The sequence below is a fragment of the Arachis hypogaea genome, chromosome 11, assembly GCF_003086295.3.
Source record: "Arachis hypogaea cultivar Tifrunner chromosome 11, arahy.Tifrunner.gnm2.J5K5, whole genome shotgun sequence".
Taxonomy (NCBI): Eukaryota; Viridiplantae; Streptophyta; class Magnoliopsida; order Fabales; family Fabaceae; genus Arachis; species Arachis hypogaea.
Genome location: NC_092046.1, coordinates 113,583,186 through 113,595,267, shown reverse-complemented (window position 1 = coordinate 113,595,267; position 12,082 = coordinate 113,583,186). Strand labels below are relative to the sequence as shown.

General features: G+C 37.6%; 1 non-coding gene across 1 annotated transcript; it reads left to right on the top strand.

The window, feature by feature from the left end:
* Nucleotides 1-430: 430 nt before the first annotated feature.
* On the top strand, nt 431-538 carry LOC112725884 (small nucleolar RNA R71). The gene has a single exon (XR_003164964.1). It is a non-coding gene; the product is annotated as a small nucleolar RNA R71 (small nucleolar RNA).
* Nucleotides 539-12,082: the final 11,544 nt, after the last annotated feature.

The window sequence follows — 12,082 nt, the reverse complement described above, 5'->3', positions numbered from 1 at the left end:
GATTTCTCCATGAGGGATTATAGGTATTTCCATAGGGTTCCCCCATGTAATTCACCTTTGCTATTGCAGGGTTTTTAGGATCATAAGCTTCTTCTTCAGAAGATGCCTCTTGAGTACTGTTGGATGCAGCTTGCAATCCATTCAGACTCTGAGAAATCATATTGACTTGTTAAGTCAATATTTTATTCTGAGCCAATATGGCATTCAGAGTATCAATTTCAAGAACTCCCTTCCTCTAAGGCGTCCCATTACTCACAGGATTCCTTTCAGAAGTGTACATGAACTGGTTATTTGCAACCATGTCAATGAGTTCCTGAGCTTCTGTAGGCATTTTCTTTAGGTGAATGGATCCACCTGCAGAATGGTCCAATGACATCTTTGATAATTCAGACAGACCATCATAGAATATATCCAGGATGGTCTATTCTGAAAGCATGTCAGGAGGACACTTTTTGGTCAGTTGCTTATATCTCTCCCAAGCTTCATAGAGGGATTCACCTTCTTTCTGTTTGAAGGTTTGAACATCCACTCTAAGCTTGCTAAGCTTTTGAGGAGGAAAGAACTTGGCTAAGAAAGCCGTGACCAGCTTATCCCAAGAGTTCATGCTATCTTTAGTTTGAGAGTCCAACTATATTCTAGCTCTGTCTCTTACAGCAAACGGGAAAAGCATAAGCCTGTAGACCTCGGGATCAACCCTATTGGTCTTAACAGTATCACAAATTTGCAAGAATTCAGTTAAGAACTGAAAAGGATCTTTTGATGGAAGTCCATGAAACTTGCAGTTCTGTTGCATCAGAGAAACTAATTGAGACTTTAGCTCAAAATATTTTGCTCCAATGGGAGGAATTGAGATGCTTCTTCCATGTAAATTGGAATTTGGTGCAGTAAAGTCACCAAGCATCTTCCTTGCATTGTTATTATTTTCGGCCATGTCTCCTTCTTTTTCAAAAATTTCTGTCAGATTTTCTCCAGAGAGTTGTGCTTTAGCTTCCCTTAGCTTCCTCTTCAGAGTCCTTTCAGATTCAGGATCAGCTTCAACAAGAATGTTCTTATCCTTGTTCCTGCTCATATGAAAAAGAAGAGAACACAAAAGAAAATATGAAATCCTCCATGTCACAGTATAGAGATTCCTTATGTAAGTATAAGAATAGAAGAATAGAAGAAGGAAAAGATAAAAATTTGAACACAGAGGAGAAGAGTGGGTTCGAATTTTTGAGTAGAAGAGAAGTGTTAGTAAATAAATAAATAATTAGAAGGAGATGAGAGAGGGAAGAATTCGAAATTTAAATAAAATAAAATAAAAATATTTTTGTTTTTTAATTTAAAATTAAAGTTAGAATACGAAAATTTTAAAAAAGGACAAATGAAATTAAATTAAATTAAATTTTAAAACAAATAGTTAATTAAAAAGGAATTTTGAAAAAAAGGGGAGTGATTTTCGAAAATTAGAGAGAGAATTAGTTAGGTAGTTTTGAAAAAGATAAGAATCAATCAAAAAGATAGGATTAATTTGAAAAAGATTTGAAAATCAATTTGAAAAGATAAGAGGTTAGAAAAGATTTTGAAATTGATTTTGAAAAAGATGTGATTGACATTTATTTTGAAAAAGATTTGAAAAATAAATTTAAAAAGATTTGATTTTGAAAATTAAAGTTGGTTACTTGACTAACAAGAAACAAAAAGATATGATTTTAAAATTTAAAGATTGAACCTTTCTTACTAGGCAAGTAACAAACTTAAAATTTTTGAATCAATCACATTAATTGTTAGCATTAATTTTGAAAATATGAAATAGAAATAAGAAAAAGATTTTGAAAATAAATTTTGAAATTTTCGAAATTATGAAAAAAAAATGAAAAAGATTTGATTTTTGAAAAAGATTTGAAAAAGATAGAATTTTTAAATTGAAAATTTGATTTGACTCATAAGAAACAACTAAATTTTAAAAAGTTTTGAAAAAGTCAACTCAAATTTTTGAAAATTTATGAGAAAATAAGGAAAAGATATTTTTTTATTTTTGAATTTTTAATGAGGAAAGAGAAAAACAACAAAAAGACTCAAAACATGAAAATTATGAATCAAAACACATGATGCATGTAAGAATACTTTGAATGTCAAGATGAACACCAAGAACACTTTGAATGTCAAGATGAACATCAAGAACATATTTTTAAAAATTTTTAAGAAAAGAAAAACATGCAAGACACCAAACTTAGAAATTTTCAAACTTTAGACACTAACAACTTGAAAATGCATATGAAAAACAAGAAAAGACACAAAACATAAAAATGCAAAGATCAAACAAAGCAAATCATCAAGAACAACTTGAAGATTATAAAGAACACCATGCATGAGTTTTCGAAAAATGCACAAATTTTAAAAACATGCAATTGACACCAAACTTAAAATTTGACACAAGACTCAAACAATAAACATCAAAATATTTTTGGTTTTTTTTTTGTTATGATTTTATTAAAAAAAAATTTTTGGATTTTTTTTCGAAAATTAATTAGAAAATAAAAATAAGGATTTCAAAATTTTTAATGAGAATTCCAGGAATCATGCAATGTTAGTCTAAAGCTCCGGTCCAGGAATTAGACATGGCTTACTAGCCAGCCAAGCTTTCAGTGAAAGCTCCGGTCCAAAACACTAGACATGGCCAATGGCCAGCCAAGCTTTAGCAGATCATTACATACAAAACCTAAATTGCTGAAAAAGACAAAGAAGCTCTTCTCTAATGATAGTTGAAACCTCGGTCCAAAGGATTAGACAAGGCTTTACAGCCAGCCAGACTTCAACAGATCATCATGAAACTCTAGAATTCATTCTTAAAAATTCTGAAGAACATAGAATAATTAAAATTTTTTTTTGAAAATTTTTTGAAAATAAAAATAATAAAAACAAAAAGCTTAAAATTAAAATAAAATTACCTAATCTGAGCAACAAGATGAACCGTCAGTTGTCCAAACTCGAACAATCCCCGGCAACGGCGCCAAAACTTGGTATACAAAATCATGATCGTTCATTCCTTGGTAACGGCGTCAAAAACTTAATACGCACGTTCATAATTTTAGTTCTTTGTCACAACTTCGCACAACTAACTAGCAAGTGCACTGGGTCGGCCAAGTAATAAACCTTACGTGAGTAAGGGTCGATCCCACGGAGATTGTCGGCTTGAAGCAATCTATGGTCACCTTGTAAATCTCATTCAGGCGGATTTCAAATGGTTATGGTGAATTGATAATTAAAATATAATTAAAATATAAAATAGGATAGAAATACTTATGTAATTCATTGGTGAGAATTTCAGATAAGCGTATAGAGATGCTTTTGTTCCTCCTGAACCACTGCTTCCTGCTGTCTTCATCCAATCATTCCTACTCCTTTCCATGGTAAGCTTTATGTAGGACATCACTGTTGTCAATGGCTACTTCCCGTCCTCTCAGTGAAAATGGTCCAAGATGCACTGTCACCGCACGGCTAATCATCTGTCAGTTCTCGATCATACTGGAATAGGATTCAGTAATCCTTTTGCGTCTGTCACTACGCCCAGCACTCGCGAGTTTGAAGCTCGCCACAGCCATCCCTTCCCAGATCCTACTCGGAATACCACAGACAAGGTTTAGACTTTCCGGATCTCAAGAATGGCCACCAATAATTCTAGCCTATACCATGAAGACTCTGATCGTAGATCAGGAGGCTAAGAGATATGCATTCAAGCTTGCTTTCATGTAGAACGGAAGTGTTTGTCAGGCACGCATTCATAAGTGAGAATGGTGATGAGCGTCACATAATCATCACATTCATCATGTTTTTGTGTGCGAATAAATATCTTAGAGAAGAAATAGGCTGGAATTGAATAGAAAAACAATAGTACTTTGCATTAATTCATGAGGAACAGCAGAGCTCCACACCTTAATCTATGGTGTGTAGAAACTCTACCGTCGAAAATACATAAGTGATAATGGTCCAGGCATGGCTGAATGGCCAGCCTCCCAAAGAGGGTTCAATCATCAAAACATGATCAAAAGATGATCCCCTGTAAAAACAATAGTAAAAAGTCCTATTTATACTAAACTAGTTACTAGGTTTATAGAGATAAGTAAATGATGCAGAAATCCACTTCCGGGCCCACTTGGTGTGTGCTTGGGCTGAGCATTGAAGCTTTCACATGTAGAGGTCTTCCTTGGAGTTAAACGCCAGTTTGTAACCTGTTTCTGGCGTTTAACTCTGCTTTGCAACCTGTTTCTGGCGTTTAACTCCAGAATAGGGCAGAAAGCTGGCGTTGAACACCAGTTTGCGTCATCTAAACTCGGGCAAAGTATGGACTATTATATATTTCTGGAAAGCCCTAGATGTCTACTTTCCAACGCAATTGAGAGCGTACCATTTGGACTCCTGTAGCTCCAAAAAAAAACTTTGAGTGCGTGGAGTCAGAATCAAACAACATCTGCAATCCTTCTTCAACCTCTGAATTTGATTTTTGCTCAAGCCCCTCAATTTCAGCCAGAAATTACCTGAAATCGCAGAAAAACACACAAACTCATAGTAAAGTCCAGAAATGTGAATTTTATTTAAAAACTAATAAAATATACTAAAAACTAACTAAATCATACTAAAAACTATGTAAAAACACTGCCAAAAAGCGTATAAATTATCCGCTCATCAGAGAGTCAAGAAAAGAAACAAATGAGCTTAATGAAGTCCTCTAAATCAATGCTTGTGGTGCTTATGTATCAAGTGGTAATACTTGAAAACAAAACATTTAGAATCGTAGCTTTGTTATCAACTCATGGGGTAAAATACCCAAAAGGAGAAACTAATAAAAAAAATCAAAAGCTTGTTTCAAGGAAGAAACATAATAAAAAGATTTCATAAAATGAGCTAGATAGAAGCATCAATCATTTACATTTCTTTTGTGATTGTAGCATGCATAAAAAAACTTGCCAACCATGAACATTGAGTTGCTATTCTTCTTACCTTGGATTGTCAATCTTTATTGCATGATTCTTTTCTTGCTTGGGGACAAGCAAGGTTTAAGTTTGGTGTTGTGATGACATGTCATCATGTCATGTTTTTCTATGCTTTTTCATACAAGAAATTGATAATTAGTACTTAAATATTGCATTCTTTTGTGCTTAAATGGTATATTTCTTTGATCTTTTGATTTTATAAACTTTGTAGGAAATAAGAAGAAAAAGAAGCAAAAAAAGCACAAAATAAGCTAAAAAGAAGAAAAGAAGAATTTTGGGCACACTTTGAAGATTGAGCATACTTTGGACCTTAGGCCATGCTTTTAAAGCGTCGCCCATAAAAATAAAGCGTGGCGCTCAACCATGAAGGAGCACAAGGCCAGCGCTCAACCAAGGGAGTGCTCAACCAAAGGAGCACTCAACCAAGGGAGCGCTCAACAAAGGCCAAGACAAGGAGCGCTCAAAGAAGTAAGCGCTATGCTCACTAGAGTGAGCATTTTTGTTCTCTTCAACCAAGGAAGCAAGGTGCGCGCAAGGAAGGCAAGGCACATCAAAGGCTGGCGCTCAATTAAGTGAGCGCTACGCTCAATAAAGTGAGCATTTTCGGGCTTTTCTTTAAGCCTTGTGACAGCATGACCATGCCTTCTTCAAAGGGCCATAACTTGAGCTACAGGTGTTCAATTGATGCGCTTCTAGTTGCGTTGAAAAGCTAACATTCAGAGATTTCCAATGATATATAGCAATCTATATTTGGCATGAAATTGAAGCACAAGTGATAGGCATCTTTAAGGCCCAAGAAAACACTCAACCAAGGGAGCAAATGCTCATACCAAGGTTCGAAGGGGGAACCAAGGCAGCGCGCAATAAAACATTGAAGCAACAAGGAGTAGCGCTCACAATTTGAGCACAGCACTCACTAATTGAGCGCTAGGGACATTGCTGAGCAACAAGGCGCGCCAAAAATTGGCCCAAGGATAGTGAGCGCTATGCTCACAAAACCAAACGGAGCGCTCCACTGGAGCATGCCTCCAACCAAAATTCAACCAAATGCACCCTAACCCATGCCACTTGAACCAAAGCCATCTGGATCCACTCTTCTTCAAATCCAAAGCAAGCAAAGCCCATTAACATGACTCAAAGGCACACAGAGAAGCTAGAATAGGAATTTCATTTGTAATTTATTTTCAATTTCAATTTCATTTTTATTTTGTAAAGCCTATATAAAGGCATCAATTTCATTTCATTGAGTAGGCTGGCTCTGCTAGAGAGCAATAGGAGTAGGATTAGAATAGAGAGCTCTTTGTTTAAATTTTCCTTTTTGAACTTGAGAATTAAAATTCAGATATGGGTTTTCTTTCCTTTTTGTTTCATTTTCCTTCCTCTGCAATTTTCTTTCTGTTTTGATCGAGAGAGCAATTGAGCTCTTGGCTTTCTTTCTGTTTTTGCTATTTCATTGAAATTATTAATTTTTCTTTGGGATTTTGGTGCATGAAATCACAATCACACTTTTGCAATCCCGCACAACTAACCAGCAAGTGCACTGGGTCGTCCAAGTAATACCTTACGTGAGTAAGGGTCGATCCCATGGAGATTGTCGGCTTGAAGCAAGCTATGGTTATCTTGTAACTCTTAGTCAGGATATCAATAATAATTCTCATTTTTAATTGGAATGAGTAAAATAATATGGATTAAATAATACTTGTTATGCAGTAATGGAGAACAGGTTGAGGTTTTGGAGATGCTCTGTCTTCTGAATCTCTGCTTTCCTACTGTCTTCTTCTTCACGCACGCAAGGCTCCTTCCATGGAAAGCTGTATGTTGGTGGATCACCGTTGTCAATGGCTACCATCCGTCCTCTCAGTGAAAATGGTCCAGCTACGGGTTTCGTAGGGCTAATCATCTGTCGGTTCTCACTAGGGTTGGAATAAGATCCATTGATCCTTTTGCACACTCTCACTGCACCCAACATTTGTGAGTTTGAAGCTCGTCACAGTCATCCCTTCCCGGATCCTAGTCAAAATACCAGAGACAAGGTTTAGACTTTCCGGATCTCAAGAATGCTGCCAATTGATTCTAGCTTATACCACGAAGACGCTGATCTCACAGATTTGAATGCTCTGTTGTCAGGAGAGGCAATTGGTGCACGAAATTGTGATCATCAATGGCGACAACAACTTGGTACACACAATTATAATCTCAACTCTTTATCACAACTTCACACAACTAACTAGCAAGTGCACTGGGTCATCCAAGTAATAAACCTTACGTGAGTAAGGGTCGATCCCACGGAGATTGTCGGCTTGAAGCAAGCTATGGTCACCTTGTAAATCTCAATCAGGCGGATTCAAATGGGTATGGTGAATTGATAATAAAAATATAAATAAAATATAAACTGGGATAGAGATACTTATGTAATTCATTGGTGAGAATTTCAGATAAGCGTATAGAGATGCTTTTGTTCCTCCTGAACCTCTGCTTTCCTGCTATCTTCATCCAATCATTCCTACTCCTTTCCATGGAAAGCTTTATGTAGGGCATCACCTTTGTCAATGGCTACATCCCATCCTCTCAGTGAAAATGGTCCAAGATACTCTGGCACAGCACGGCTATTCATCTGTCGGTTCTCGATCATACTGGAATAGGATCCATTGATCCTTTTGCGTCTGTCACTACGCCCAGCACTCGCGAGTTTGAAGCTCGTCACAGCCATCCCTTCCCAGATCCTACTCGGAATACCACAGACAAGGTTTAGACTTTTCGGATCTCAGGAATGGCCATCCACGAGTTCTAACTTATACCACGAAGATTCTAATATCTCGGACTCGGTCCCCTGTATTAGATATCCAAGAGATACCCATTCAATCTAAGGTAGAACGGAAGTGGTTGTCAGGCACGCATTCATAAGTTGGGAATGATGATGATTGTCACGATCATCACATTCACATTGAAGTTCGAATGAATATCTTAGAAGCGAAATAAGTTTGTATTGAACAGAAAAATAGTAGTACTTTGCATTAATCCATGAGGAACAGCAGAGCTCCACACCTTAATCTATGGTGTGTAGAAACTCTACCGTTGAAAATACATAAGTGATGAAGGTCCAGGCATGGCCGAGAGGCCAGCCCCCAAACGTGATCTAAAGATAAAACTAAAGATGTAAATACAATAGTAAAAAGTCCTATTTATACTAAACTAGTTACTAGGTTTTACAGAGATAAGTAAATGATGCAGAAATCCACTTCCGGGGCCCACTTGGTGTGTGCATGGGCTGAGCATTGAGCTTTACACGTGTAGAGGCTTCTCTTGGAGTTGAACGCCAGTTTGTAACCTGTTTCTGGTGTTTAACTCCACTTTGCAACCTGTTTCTGGCGTTTAACTCCAAAATGCAGCATGGAACTAGCGTTGAACGCCAGTTTGCATCATCTAAACTTGGGAAAAGTATAGACTATTATATATTGCTGGAAAGCCCTAGATGTCTAATTTCCAACGCAATTGAGAGCGCGCCATTTGGAGTTCTGTAGTTCCATAAAATCCACTTTGAGTGCAGGGAGGTCAGAATCCAACAGCATCTGTAGTCCTTCTTCAACCTCTGAATCTGATTTTTGCTCAAGTCCCTCAATTTCAGCCAAAAAATACCTGAAATCACAGAAAAACACACAAACTCATAGTAAAGTCCAGAAATGTGATTTTTATTTAAAAAATAATAAAAATATACTGAAAACTAACTAAATTATACTGAAAACTATGTAAAAACAATGCCAAAAAGCGTATAAATTATCCGCTCATCACAACACCAAACTTAAATTGTTGCTTGTCCCCAAGCAACTAAAAATCAAATAGGATAAAAAGAAGAGAATATACTATAGATTTCAAAATATCAATGAAACTCAGCTCCAATCAGATGAGTGGGACTTGTAGCTTTTTGCCTCTTGAATAGTTTTGGCATCTCACTTTATCCATTGAAATTCAGAATGATTGGCATCTATAGGAACTTAGAGTTCAGATAGTGTTATTGATTCTCCTAGTTTAGTATGTTGATTCTTGAACACAGCTACTTTATGAGTCTTGGCCGTGGCCCTAAGCACTTTGTTTTCCAGTATTACCACCGGATACATAAATGCCACAGACACATGATTGGGTGAACCTTTTCAGATTGTGACTCAGCTTTGCTAAAGTCCCCAATTAGAGGTGTCCAGGGTTCTTAAGCACACTCTTTTTTTTTGCTTTGGACCTTGACTTTAACCACTCAGTCTCAAGTTTTCACTTGACACCTTCACGCCACAAGCACATGGTTAGGGACAGCTTGGTTTAGCCGCTTAGGCCAGGATTTTATTCCTTTAGGCCTTCCTATCTATTGATGCTCAAAGCCTTGGATCCTTTTTATTTACCCTTGCCTTTTGGTTTTAAGGGCTATTGGCTTTTTGCTCTTGCCTTTTGGTTTAAAGAGCTTTTGGCTTTTTCTGCTTGCTTTTTCTTTTTCTTTCTTTTTTTCACTTTTTTTTTCTTCTTCTTTTTTTTTTGCAAGCTTTTGTATTCACTGCTTTTTCTTGCTTCAAGAATCATTTTTATGATTTTTCAGATTATCAAATAACATTTCTCCTTTTTCCTTATTCTTCAAGAGCCAACATATTTAACATTCATAAACAACAACTTCAAAAGACATATGCACTGTTCAAGCATTCATTCAGAAAACAAAAAGTATTGTCACCACATCAAAATAATTAAACTAGTTTCAAGGATGAATTCGAAACCATGTACTTCTTATTCTTTTGTAATTAAAATATTTTTCATTTAAGAAAGGTGATGGATTCATATTCATAACTTTAAGTCATAGACACTTAGACACTAATGATCATGTAGTAAAGGCACAAGCATAAATAACACATAAGGCTCAAAAACCGAAAAACAGAAAATAAATAGACAAGGAGATTAAGGAATGAGTCCACCTTAGTGAGGGTGGCGTCTTCCTCTCCTTGAAGAACCAATAGTGCTCTTGAGCTCCTCTATGTCTCTTCCTTGCCTTTGTTGCTCCTCCCTCATGGCTCTTTGATCTTCTCTAATCTCATGGAGGATGATGGAGTGCTCTTAGTGCTCCACCTTTAGTTGTCCCATGTTGGAACTTAATTCTCCTAGGGAAGTGTTGATTTGTTCCCAATAATTCTGTGGAGGAAAGTGCAACCCTTGAGGGCATCTCTGGGATTTCATGGTGAGGAATTTCCTCATGCTCTTGTTGAGGTCCATGATCTCTTGTTTGCTCCATCTTTTTCTTAGTGATGGGCTTGTCCTCTTCAATGAGAATGTCTCGGGCCTTAGGTGCCCTAGATGGTTATGGAAAAACAAAAAGCAATGCTTTTACCACACTAAACTTAGAAGGTTTGCTCTTCCCCGAGCAAAAGAAGAAAGAAGTGAATAGAAGAAGAAGAAAATGGAGGAGATGGATGTGTGTGAATGGTTCAGTCAATGGGGTTTAGGTGGTTCTGATGTGTGATAGTTTTGGAGGAGTAATGGAGGTGATTGGTGGAGGTTAACTGAGGAAGAATGTTATGAAAAGGTGTGAAGATGAGAGAAGAAGTGGTAGGGATCCTGTGGGGTTCACAGATCCAGTGGAGCCAAGGACTTAACATCCCTGCTCTAAATAGCGTGTAAAACGCCCTTGCTGTGCAATCCTGGCGTTTAACGCCAGACTGCTGCCTGTTTCTGGCGTTAAACGCCCAAATGTAGCTTGTTTCTGGCGTTAAACGCCAGTTTGGTGCCTGTTTATGGCGTTAAACGCCAGACAGATGCTTGTTTCTGGCGTTTAAACGCCAGACTGCTCTCCTCCAGGGTGTGCTATTTTTAATGCTGTTTTTTCATTTTGTTTTTGATTTTTCAGTAGTTTTTGTGACTCCACATGATCATCAACCTAATAAAACATGAAACAACAAAGAGAAAATAAAATAAATATGATTAAATAACATTGGGTTGCCTCCCAACAAGTGCTTCTTTAATGTCAATAGCTTGACAGTGAGCTCCCATGGAGCCTCACAGATAATCAGAGCAAGGTTGGAACCTCCCAACACCAAACTTAAAGTTTGAATGTGGGGGTTCAACACCAAACTTAGAGTTTGGTTGTGGCCTCCCAACACCAAACTGAGAGTTTGAATGTGGGGGATTTGATTGACTCTGCAGTGAGAGAAGCTTTTCATGCTTCCTCTCTATGGTTACAGAAGGAGATCCTTGAGTTTTAAACACAAGGTTGTCCTCATTTAGTTGAAGGATCAATTCTCCTCTGTCCACATCATTGACAGCTCTTGCTGTGGCTAGGAAGGGTCTTCCAAGGATGATGGATTCATCCTCATCCTTCCCACTGTCTAGGATTATGAAATCAGCAGGGATGTAAAGGCCTTCAACCTTTACTAACACGTCCTCTACTAGTCCATAAGCCTGTTTTCTTGAGTTGTTTGCCATCTCTAATGAGATTCTAGCATCTTGCACCTCAAAGATCCCAAGTTTCTCTATTACAGAAAGTGGCATTAAGTTTATTCCTGACCCCAGGTCACACATAGCTTTCTCAAAGTTCATGGTGCCTATGTTACAGGGAATTAGGAATTTACCAGGATCCTGTCTCTTTTGAGGTAATTTCTGCCTATCCAATGCATTCAGTTCATTGGTGAGCAAGGGAGGTTCATCTTTCCAAGTCTCATTACCAAATAATTTAGCATTCAGTTTCATGATTACACCAATGTACTTGGAAACTTGCTCTTCAGTAATATCTTCATTCTCTTCAGAAGAAGAGTACTCATCAGAGCTCATGAAGGGCAGAAGAAGGTTTAATGGAATCTCTATGGTCTCTAGGTGAGCCTCAGATTCCTTTAGGTCCTCATTGAGGAACTCCTTATTGATTACTGAGCGTCCCAGGAGGTCTTCCTCACTGGGATTCACGTCCTCTCCCTCCCTTGTAGGTTCGGCCATGATGGTTAAATCTATGGCCTTGCACTCTCTCTTTGGATTCTCTTCTGTATTGCTTGGGAGAGTACTAGGAGGAGTTTCAGTGACTCTTTTACTCAGCTGGCCCACTTGTGCCTCCAAATTTCTAATGGACGACCTTGTTTCATTCATGAAACTTACAG